General features: G+C 35.3%; 1 protein-coding gene across 4 annotated transcripts in view; it reads right to left on the minus strand.

Annotated features, from left to right (window-relative positions):
- LOC6650093 (uncharacterized protein CG43427) overlaps window positions 1–12,429 on the minus strand; it is a 63,716-nt gene that overhangs the window by 21,561 nt on the left and 29,726 nt on the right. For all 4 annotated transcript variants that reach the window (XM_047012352.1, XM_023179903.2, XM_023179904.2 and 1 more), the window contains exon 5: window positions 5,625–5,668. The gene's annotated coding sequence lies outside the window, so the exon portion shown is untranslated. The remainder of the gene's footprint in view (window positions 1–5,624; window positions 5,669–12,429) is intronic.

A 12,429-nucleotide genomic window follows, 5' to 3' on the forward strand; every position in this document is an offset into this window, starting at 1 on the left:
TGGCGGCACACGTTCACTTGGACTCAAACATTTCAACTCCAACTTCAACTCGCTTTGCCCGTAAGTCAACCAGCAGCCGGCCTCAGTCTGACCCATTTCGCGTGCCTGCCATATATTTCTCTGTTGCTGCCGCTCTCGATCGTGTGGCAGTGGCACTTACAAAATACAACAACTACACCAACAACAACAAGAAAAAAAATCATATTATTTGCATTAAAAATGAGTTACATGTTAAAAATTTAAATTCATACACACCCACCACACTCCAAAACACGCCTCAAATAAGAAAAATCGACCAAGAACATTTTTGATTCTCTTTTTTGGCTTGGCTTTGATTTTCAATTTAATTAAAAAAAAGAAGCACAAAAAGAAACCAAAGCTTACAAAAAGATTAAATTGAGTTTGTTGGAGGCGTGGCCAGAACTAACACTCTGTATAAACTTATATTGTTTCTTGATTAACTGAAATCATGGTGGATTAACTTTCATTTAATCTTGAAACTTGAAGTCTCTCTCTCTTTTGGACTTTAAAGGATCAAATCTATAAAACAATTTCACACTATTTTATCCAGTTCTTTCTCTTTTCTGGCTATTTTCAGCTCTGTTATTTTGCTTTTTACTAATGTTTATTTCTAGATTTTAATGTCTTCCTCTCCGATCTGTTTATATGTAAATCTTTTTGGTTTTCAAACTTTTATTATCTTTTCAGCTTCACAATAAAGTAAGAGTATTCCATAATCTTTCATGCAATTTGAAATCTCATAACCCTTTTTCGTTTTGCTGTATTTTTGTAAATAATTTTTTGTTCACTTTGGCAAAACAAATCAAAGTCATGCGTAGGCCGGCCGTTTTCTTTTCTGTTTTTATTGTCTGTTGTTGTTTTTGGCTCATGTTAAGGTTTTGAGGCTAATGTCGCCGTTTGTATGTGGAATGAGGCGCCCCAAGAACAGGCAACTCAACTCGATTGATTGCTGGGCCAAAAATTTCATATATATGTATATGCCTTCGAGTTACAAAACAGTCCGTAACGAACGAAAAAACAAGCGACCAACCCATTAAAGAAACAAAACAAAAAGCGGCAACGGCAGCAGCCACGCCCAGCTATACTCTCTTACCCTCCCTCCCCCTATTTCAGGCAGTCGTCGCACATGTGCAGCACATGCCATGCAACCAGGAGGCACATCAGAGAGGTCGGTGGTCTTCAACTCGAACTAAACTTTAAAACTTTTCCCATTTTCCATTCTGTTTTTTTTCCTCTTTTTTTTTTATGCGCTTCGCTGAACGTTTATAGAATTTTTCATTATTGTTTTGGGGCCATGATTTTATGTTGGGGTGCCTAATTCGACCTGAATTTATGCTGGCTAATTGCTGGGCAGCAGCTCTAGTTCCCGTCATTCTGAACAATCTGGCAATTATTTGTGGAGGTGGTCGTGTATTAATCATTTAATCATACCAAAATACATTCAATGTGGAGAATTCTATTAGTTAGTTACAAATCTGAATATTTTTGAATATTAAGACACAAAAGCTGTTTAAAGCTATTTTCAACTAAGTAATGCTCAATCTTTTGTAATCGGCATTGCTAACCATTTGGATCAACAATATTTGTACTATTTCTTCCGATTATTGCAAGTGTTGAAGTAGCCACTGGCTATAAGCCGGGCTCTTGAGCATATGATCCTGTGGGCAAGATATTTTATAATAACTTTGATTTAAACCACACCTGCTTTAATGAGCCGATAAGTTCGTTGCATATTCCAGTTGATAACAAATTTTTGTATAATGTTCATGTATAGTTACTTCCTATAAGAATCCTTTCTGTATCTAGGGTTTCTATCGATTCTGATTCCAATGCCAACGGGTGATTATTGATTCACAATTATGTGGTCCGTTTTGTTTTCATTTCAAAGGGATTTTTTATTTATAATGAAAGCTATATACATCAAGTATTATGTAATAAAACATTTTTCTTTTCTAGTCTAGGAATATTTTTTGGATCTAGTTTTCGACAAATGCATTTGCTTTTAAAAGAATGGTATGAATTCTGAATCATTTATTGGACTAGTCAAAAAATTAATATATTTCTAGTCTAAACTTTGATTCATTTCAATCAACTTACATGTACTCACATGTTTATAAGGACAAAATTTTTCGCCCAATTAACCCACAAAATTAGGCCTATCAATAATTGCAGCGATTGTTATTTTTTGTTTTTAACCAACACGTATTTAACAAAAATAATGGTCAATATAATTCATCAGTTATAATCGATAAAGCTGACCATGCGGATCATAATATTTCTCTTCTTTCTTCCTATCATTGTAAGCTCACTTAAAAAATTGTGCAAATAACATTTTAAAGAGTTTTCATTGCTCTAGAATTCAGCGAAATTCAAGTTTACCAACTTAGTCTGCGAGAGTCTTAATAATAGCGTCTTAGAAGTTAATACTTGCCGACTTAAGGCCGTATCACGAATCAAAACGGTTATTAACTTCGATTCAAGTCTTAAGGAGACAGTAAATGTAGTGGGGATTCATGGAGAAATGTTTAAGCGGGCCAATGGATATAAGCCGTGGCTCTTTAATGTCACCGTCGAAGGGTGCCGCTTTTATCGAAAAGCATATGATCCGGTGGCCAAAATAGTATATAATTTATTCAAACAGTTCTCAAATTTAAACCACAGTTGCCCTTACTATCCGGTAAGTTCTTTGGAAATTCCTTCTTGATAACATATTTGTAATTGCATAATCTAATATACCCATATATGTTTTATTCTTACAAGGGTCCCATACGTGTCTGGAATTTTCATGTTTTTCCCGAATCGATTCCACTTCCGATCCCATCTGGTGATTATCTAATTATGGTCATGTGGTCTATTCATAACCGTCCGACATTGTGGTCAAATGTTTCGTTTTCCTTTGAAGAGGATTAATACTTTGCTCAGCTATTAATTATTTTTGTCAAAGGATAAATATATTGATTTTACTTATGTATGTATAAATGCCTTCCCAGGAAGGCTTCTGTTTCCACTGCTAAGAAATAGTTAAGTAGATAATACAAATAGCTATTAACGTATTTGTTCTTGGACAATATTCAACATTTTTTTTCTGTGTATTAAAAAAAGCCATCTCTTTTAAACGAAATTCGGATCTGTTCACAATCAATCATTTTGTGGAGTCAAAATGTTTAAGATTGCAATCGTATCAGAATTGGCGCAAATGTGGGAAATTAGCGTCAGTTACAATACAACACTTAAAAGCAGATAACAAAGATGAATAAATTCAAACCCATCAGTTCACAAGCACGGATCATGCAGTCAAGAGCATTAATTTGGACTTTTCTATACGTTGGCGCCCTTTTCACTAACTTGAATGTAAGGATCAAACAAAATTGGATTTAAAACAAATTTATTTGCCATAATTTGAATTTTTATAGAATGCAGTTATATTCAAACTAACAAATGCTGTGTGTGAGAGCTACAACAAGTCCTGGGTTGTCCTAAACACTTGTCGTTTAAAAGCGGTTAGTCGAAACAGAGCCACTTTGAATTTCAATTGCACCATATTCTATCCTGTCAATGATTTTCGAGTCCATTTGCAAGTGTTCAAAAGAGCAAATGGCTATAAGCCTTGGCTGATGAATGTAAATATTGATGTCTGTCGATTTTTGGTACATCCCTATAATCCCATTGGAACATTGATCTATAACATGGGCAAGGAGTATACCAATTTTAATCATACTTGTCCCTATGTCGTAAGTCAAAATACAAATATATTTAAAATATTTTAATATATGTACTTTTTTTTTCTAACAGGGTCATCAAATTGTGAAAGATTTTTATCCAAAATTGGAGCTTTTACGTCTGCCGCTGCCAACTGGTGATTATATGGTCTCTACGCGTTGGTTCTATGATCGAAAATTACAAATAGATGCTAATGTCAGCTTCACATTTGTTGAGGATCTAATGAAGCAATAGTACTTACTCAATAATTATACATTTTTTGCCAATCCTTATCTGTTATCAATCATCTTATACTTTCGTGCGGAAAAATACTTAATCGGTTCCAAAAATTTACTCTTCAATGAACAAAATCGAAACTCACAATAGGTACAAATTTTTAACATTGAACAAACACCATGCAGTGGGTACAGTTCAGTTTATTTTTATCGTTTCTATTTATGGCTTTATATTCTAACTCTAATGTAAGTTATAAGTATTTGAGAAAATAATTACATTAAAAATCTATCCATCTAAAGGCAGATCGTACCTACTATTAAACTAACAAATGCTATATGTGAGAGCCACAATGAATCATGGATAACAATATCCACTTGCCGCTTAAAGGCAATCAAAAGGAATAGGGTTGATTTCTTTCTAAATGCTAATGCTCTATATCCTTTCAATGATGCTAGAGTTACTCTTCAAGTTTTCAAGAGGGCAAGTGGATATAAACCCTGGCTAATCAATACGAAATGGGATGGTTGTCAATTCTTAAAAAATCGTAAACACTCGGTGGCAAAGTTGCTACTTGATCTTGTCGAGGAATTTTCGAATTTTAATCATACATAATGTGGTAAGTTGTAATCTTAAAGTTTGTTATTATATGCTTGATCCATTAATTTTGATAGGGTGAAATTGTGGTTAAAGGATTTTATCCAAAACCTGAAATATTTCGACTTCCGGTTCCATCTGGTGATTACCTAGTGGCAACGAGATGGTTCAATGGAAAGAAGCCCCTAATCGATGTAAATGTGAGCGCCACTGTTGTTGAGGATATTTTGGATCAATAGGAAAGTGAGCAAGGCTACATGTTTTTTTAGGTATTTTTAAATATATGTCAAGACGTTTAAATTGGACAACAAGTTATATAAATATAATTTGTTTTTGTCGCCGGCAATTTGTTTTTATTCCCCCTTCACTGACATCTCTTCTGTTTGTTGGTGTTGCAATTAAAAACTAGCTGCTTTCAAAACGGAAACCATTCGGTTTTTTTTCTTGTTTTTTTCTCTACTTTTTGTCTACACCTTCTTGTACCTGTGTCTTTTTCATACACCTTGCACCTTAAGTGCGGCTCGGTGCACTTTTGGGTAACGGCGGAAGCAGTTGTCGACTTTTTATGATAAAAAATAAAAAAAAACAAAAAAGTAACTTTAAGTTTGTTGCTTTGGTTAATGTTGTTTACGGTTATGCAACCTAAAATTTTGTTGTTTTTTATACACACATAATTGGGTTGATTTTGTACAAAAAGAAACAACGTAAAAACAAAAATAAAAGACCCCCTTTTTTGGCCATGCTGTTGTTTGTATACCCTTGCAAGTCCTTTTATTACTCTATAATATACATATAATCAATAAACAGGGACTAGTTAGATTATGTTTAAATGACTTAAGCAAATTCTTGAGATCTATTCTAACAATTTAATTTAATAAATGTTTATAAATTATTAACTTAAAGATGCTCTAGTCAATGCACTGCACTAAACTAAACTAAATGTAGATGTACTTCATTTTGCAAAAGAGTGTAAAATGACAACAAAACGATTGCCCCAGATGGTTCAGAACGGTATAAAAAAAAGGGTAACAGCAAAAGAGTGAAGAAATATAATTATGTCTTATTTCACTTACCAATTGTGTCAATTGCGATTATTGTCAATATTTCAATATAAATTCTGAAAGTAAAGAAAATGTATGTTGATTAATTAGCAACTAAATACAGATAATGAGACCTTACTTCAACAGTTAAACTAAACCATTCACTTGGCTCAAATATAAGTTCAATCAATTATTCACCCTTTTCCGTAGCCAACGCTAAAGATATAACCATCCAATTTTTGCATGATTTGGTATCAAACTGTAGGCAGTAAAGTATTGTATAAATTGATTCTTAAACTGTCATTATTCTCGTCGACTCTGAAACTGTAGACTCTTTATGGCCAGCCCGTCAAACTGTGCCTATCTACAAGATATTCTGCGATACGACGCTAATGAAATTCTCGCTGACGTTAATTCACACAGTGAATTGACAGAAGATTGTATGTGTCGAGGAGAGATGAAAGAAGGGGAAAACCGCATTTTTAACAATTCTGCACACAAATGATAAACAAAACTTAATCTAAGCACATATCCATATATCTTTCATCTTCATGAGAGACCAAGACAAGTTCAAGTTACCAAAGTTAGGCATAACCACAATGTATATAATATCGACATAAGATGAAAAACTGATGACGTTTCTTCTATAAGCCAAAAAAAAAGCAACCAGAATGAGTGAGAAGGAGAGAGAGAGAGAGCGGGAGACGCTGGGGGTTATAAATAAGATATCTTTGGGGGCCTAACTAGGGTGATGTGTGTGGTGAGTGGAGGGGATCGGTGGATTTCTCGAGGCCAACAGCTTTTGTATGGTGTAAATCCAAGTTCTACTTCACCAAAGCTACCTGTCTGCGCTGAAGTAAGACACAGTCTCTAATTCTATTCACTCTTGACCAACATCCAACATTGAATCGCATCATTCTAGCTCGAAAACTCTTTGCTGCTGCTGTCCGGTTTCGCAAAGGCATTGCATATATGTATTTAAGTGTGTGTCTGTGTGTGTGTGTGTGTGTGTGTGTGTGTGGTTTTTACTTAATTTACTTTACTGTTATGTTTTTGCTTTCCGCTTGTTAAGCAAGAGCCAAGAAGTAGCTGCCAGCAGCAGCAGCAGCAGTCAATCGACTTATGTATCTGTCAGATACTTTTTTTGTTTTTTTTTTTATTTTAGCTGCGCTGCTGCAATTTGACATTTTGTTGTTGGGTGTGAGATGACGGCGTGGGCTAAAGCATTAATAATTTCATAACCGTTTCGTCAAATAATCATAATAACAATAATGCCAAAGGTTAATGCCAACAACTTGTTGTTGTTTTGTATTTTTTTGTATGAACAATTTGGTTCATTTGGTCAGCCATGAGTTGCAGTATATTATGCAATACTATATTGTTTCTTCAGTGATTATTTTATTTCTGTTTCTCTGTGTTGTTGCTTCATTTGTTTCATTCCCCATTCGATACCATGTTATATGGCCTTTCTTGTCTCTTGTTTGCTTTTGCAATTAACAACACACCATAAACACAATTAATACCAGCTCAAATCAATAACGATTTGCTGTTACGACTTTGATATTGCTTTTATATATCTTTAATTTTTATGGATGCATGGGATATTTTTACACATCCTCCAACACACTTTAGTCGTTGGCTGTTGACAAAGAGAAGTCTTTGTTTTGGCCGTCTCAATGGAATTGAAATAGATTGCAATTTATGGAATTTTTTTTTATGGTTTAAAAATCGTAAGACTATATCTCGATTTATGAGCCAAAGAGCTTGTGCCTGACCTTCCTGGCACATTGACCCAAATATGATAAGTCTTTTAATCTAAGTAACATAAAACAGAGAATGGGTCAATGAGTGGGAGGATAGAGGAAACTTATACAAGGTCAAACTATGTAGAAAAAAGGGTAACAGTTTACAGATTGATTTTATTCACAGCATCCCAAACTGTAAGGAACATTTTCTTTTGCTTAACAACTTCTATGAATTCACAGCCTAGCTAAAAGAATTTATGACCATTTTGTATTAAGTGCGGTTTAAGACTTTGCAAGTTAAAACAAAAAAAAGGGAGGGCGTCAGGCTTAAACCAATGGATAAGTGCTTATAATGTCTATGAATATCCGGCTTAGCTATCCCCAACCCTAACCAAGGCAGAAAGGAGACAACATGGCGACTAAAGTAGTAGATAAACATTGTCTGAAATGATAAAGGCAGGGAACAAGTGCTGGAAAGGAAGAGGAACCTAGCCATAATGACAACATGACATGCAAAAGTTTTGTCAAAGCGCCCCAGACAGAGGGGCAAACAATGTAAGCTCGGATGCATGATGAGTTGAATGGGTTACCACCACCGCCACCACCACCTACCAGTAGTCTGTTGTGTACATTCTGCTCCTTCTGCTCTTCCTACCATACAGCAATGTGTCTCTCTCCCTCGCCTTTGGGCCCAGACATAAGTAGCCGATGCATGCGGGCGCTTTAATCAACTGAGGATTTCGGTCTTTGGTGGTAGTAGAACGGGGAGTGGAACGGTAAAGGCAGAGATTTGGTGTTGTTTTTCTTTAGCACGTTATATGAATAACTAATTGAGAGGGTACACCATAACATGTATGTACATATGTATAAAGAAGGTACATGACCAGGAGTATGTCTTTTACCGCAGACAGACAGAGAGAGAAAAAATTGGCACATAAAAAACTGAAAGAGTTGCAATGTTGTCAGTTAGATGGTTTCTAAAGTTAACCAAAAATGAACTATTACTCTTACACCTAAAACCAAGCCCTTTAAAAACCTATACCTCATAGTTAAGCTTGTTTGCTGCCACTTCACTTGGTCAGGACATCCTATATCCTCCAACATCTAACTCTAATACTTGAACAAAAAACCGTTTAAACATCTTCATTTTTTAAGTACTCTCTTATGGATATTGTCTTACATTAACTATGAACTTCCTGTGGACAGTTTGCGGCTTCAACGAGATACTACAATTTATGTTGTTTTTCCTTTCCGTAATGATGCATTTTGTTTTTTCTCCAAGTGCATGGGTAGTTATGTACGTAATCTATGTGCATGTATTGTGCGGACCATCATCATCATCACCATCTCGAGGGCATTGCCAGTTGAGGGCGTTGCGCTGTAGACGCTCTGAAGCCAACCATGACTGGGCATAAACAACATGAACAAGCAACAACAGCAGCAGCAGCAGCAGCGGCAACAATAACACCAAAATCAAGAAGAACCTCATCCCTGGCCTAAGAAGTGGAGTAGGACAGCAGCATTGGCATTGCCATCGACATCGGCAGCATCAGCAGATGCTTTAAGACTCAACCCAAAAGCCATCATCATTATCATTATCATCATCAGGCTTAGAAGAGTTCGATTCTTTGGGCCGAAACTGGTAGCACATTTTTATGTTGTTACTTTTTTTTTTCTTCTTCTTCGTTTTTTGCCAGGGCTGAGTCATCTTTGCTGGGTGCTTCACAATCTCAGTAGCCAACTGGCTGCCTGTATTTTGCATTAGGCCAAGTTCGATGACTAAGCAGACTTGTTCTGGGCTTCACTCTCCTCTCCTCTTCTCCACCCCTAAACAGCTACAAGTTACTCTTTGAATTTGCCTCTGCCGGCCGGCATAACTTTAATGTGACCACATCGGCTCTTAAGCCTGATTGCTTTCTGTTGTCGTTGTCGACTTGAACTTGGGCAAAAACACATACGAATATGTGCATCGAATTGTGTTGTTCCCATTTTAGATCAAAGGCTGTATAGGTTTTTTTCCATCAGAAGTTGTATATTTTCATCATAGAGTGAAGAAAATATATTTCTTCGATTAAAATATTTTGTTTATAAATATTCTAAGCTAACAAGCTATCAATTCAAATGACTAATTCTAGTAAAACTTATTTGGTTTACTTTTTAAACTCTTTTCGATTTGGATTACGGGTTCCAATCGATCAATTTTTATATAATTTGTTGCTTTTCCAATTCAAATTACCCCACTAAAAATTCCAAACATTTTTCCAGCGAACAGACAATACCAAAAAAATGGTTTCACTTCACTGAAGAAACTGACAAAGATCAGTAGGCAAACAATAAATGAACGACAACTACAGAAACAACAACAACAACAACAAATATCTAAAAAGTTGTTGGGCGGAACAAAATAATTTTGCACGATCATTGTGCTGATTCCATTTCATTGAATTCTATATACAACAATAAGTATAGTAGAGGAAAACAGAGAGAGAGAGAGAGCGAGGGAAAGAGATAGAAAGCAAGATATCCACTGAACCCCAATGAATTCAAATGAAACTGAAATTAAGTATTGATTACCATTGGAAATTGGAATTGTGTGATGGCTGATTGTTGGAACGGGGATGTTGATGGGGGGTAAAGGAAATTGAACTGAAATTGGAACTATAGCTGCCTAGTAGTTTTACATCAATCGCAAATTGAGCAATGTATATAAATTATAGCGAATATGGCAACAGGCTAAAGCCAACTGAAAATTGTTGCAAATTAAGTAAATCAACAGTTTCAGACACACGCACAGTTTTAGCAGCTGTTTTCTATCTCTTCAGTCATAGATAATTCTTAAACATTTGTAGACCTTTGTTGTGTCTAAGTGCATTTAATTTTTGTTTCGCTTGCTGCATTCTCATCTCATAGCCATCATCGTCATCGTCAACAGCGTGATTTGGTTTGGCCTTCACTTTGTGTCACGGTGTCGCAAGCATTGGCTTTGAAAAAGAACAGAATACATTCACTACGGATGGACTAGAAGTCGATCCGTTAATACCCTGTTCTTCTTATCAGACTTTTAAATTATACCAGAATGTCTTCTTGAGTCACAAGTGGCCAGAGTAATTTCTTTTATAATATAATATAAAAGATAAAGGACTTCAGATAGGTTTTTACCTATAACTGTAAGGTATATTCTACTATTCAAGCATACCCTAAAATCCCATGGTTACAGAGTAACAAAATGTAGACAACGACATTCATTTCTAGTTATTCCTCATTGTTTGTTTCTATTATTTTTGCGATTGCATTTATTTGGGATTTCAAACAAGCTTTGTGGCGACAAACATACGTATTTGTTAAATCATTTTTGTTAGACAAACTAAAAATAGTAGCGCCAAATCATGCAACTAAAACAGTATTTATGATGCAATTTAACATATTTAAGCACTTAGTGATGATTTATAAGATGAACAGGATGATGAAAGTTGCACAGCAAATAGAATATTTTTCTCAGCCTCCAAATGTCTGAATTTTTAAGTATATATGGTAGGTACTTGGTCTTTAACTCTATCTCTGTCTATCTTTTGCATGCTTATATAGAGATTCAACGAAGCATGCAGAGCTTAGCAACCAACCAAACGCACAACGCCCACCAAAAAGTACATGGCAAAAAACTAAACTTGCAACAATTGCATTGGAGACTTCATGTGAACCATCAGCCATTCCAGTTAGATCTGCAGCCATTGTATTCAAACTTATCTTTATCTACCTGCCACATATAGTTTTTAATTTTTCATCTTTATTCGTTTCGTTTCGTGTTTTTTTTTTTCTTTTCTATTCGCTGTGGTCGCGTAATCAGGGTGTAACAATTACGCGTTTTCAGTTGCGGCAGCTCTCATATATAGACGTATGTATGTAGCTTGTATGTGTATGTATGAATACCTGTATTGTATCTAAATATGAGTAGATGTGTTGTTGTAGATGGGCAGGTAAAGATACTCAAGCTCTGGCACTGACTCTGCCGCGCCCCGTCACGTCTTCCGTTTTAGCTGTGCTTTGGCTAGCTGTTCTCATTCCATTCGATTCAACTGAACGAAATGATTTTGAAATTATAGACGAACTAATATACAAACACACACACACACACACACACATTACCATACACATACTGAAATGTCTATTGAATTTTTTTATTCGACTTATTCGTACTTTATTTCAATTTTGTGGTTAAGCATTTTGCTTCATGGCTAATTAAACGCCATCTGTTGGCCATAATATTAATGATTTCACATCACTTCAATGTATTATCGCTTTCAAGGTGTGCAGTTTATCAACAACACAAAAAAATTGAAATAGGAATTTCAGTTCTTTTTAGAATGGCAAATGAATCTAATAAGTACCGTTAATGCCGGGTCTTGGGTGTGGCAGCAACCACCAATCAACCACACTAGCACCACCACGACCACCCACTTATACAGACCAACAACAACAACAACCACATTCAACTAAAACAATGTTTGTGGAATTTATTGAGCACATTTTTCTATGTGTGTAAGCAAATTGGTCAAATGGCATTTGAATGAATTTGTTAAACAATTGCTTAAAACAATAAATATTTTGGCTATAAATCGACTCAAACCGACATCGTATGCGTGATTGTGTACGGCGGCTAAAGAGAATGGCTTGGGTCACAGCCTCAGGTATCAAAATACAGATACTTAAATTTGACCACAATGGAATTTAGTTAACCATTTCAAATTAATGGCATGGTGTCCTTATATTATAGATTACATAAGAGTATCGTTTCAATTTCAAACTTAAACTATTCATTTCGAAAAATTCTGGCATTTGAAGTTGATTAATTTTTGAATTTAATAACTAAGATGAACGAATGTTAGGAAACATTTTTTTCTACTAATGTTTCACGATTAGATTTCAACTTTCAAGTATAGAAAACGATAGATCTTGGCCCACACATTGATTGGCTAACAAGAAAGACAATCATTCATATTCTTTCCATTCGTATGAGTTTATGTGTGTGTATGTGTGTTTGTGTCAGATGTAAAGATACATATCTAATGGTTTTGGTTAGAAATGCTAAGACTTGA

Source organism: Drosophila willistoni, chromosome 3R (assembly GCF_018902025.1).
Source record: "Drosophila willistoni isolate 14030-0811.24 chromosome 3R, UCI_dwil_1.1, whole genome shotgun sequence".
In the NCBI taxonomy this organism is placed as follows: domain Eukaryota; kingdom Metazoa; phylum Arthropoda; class Insecta; order Diptera; family Drosophilidae; genus Drosophila; species Drosophila willistoni.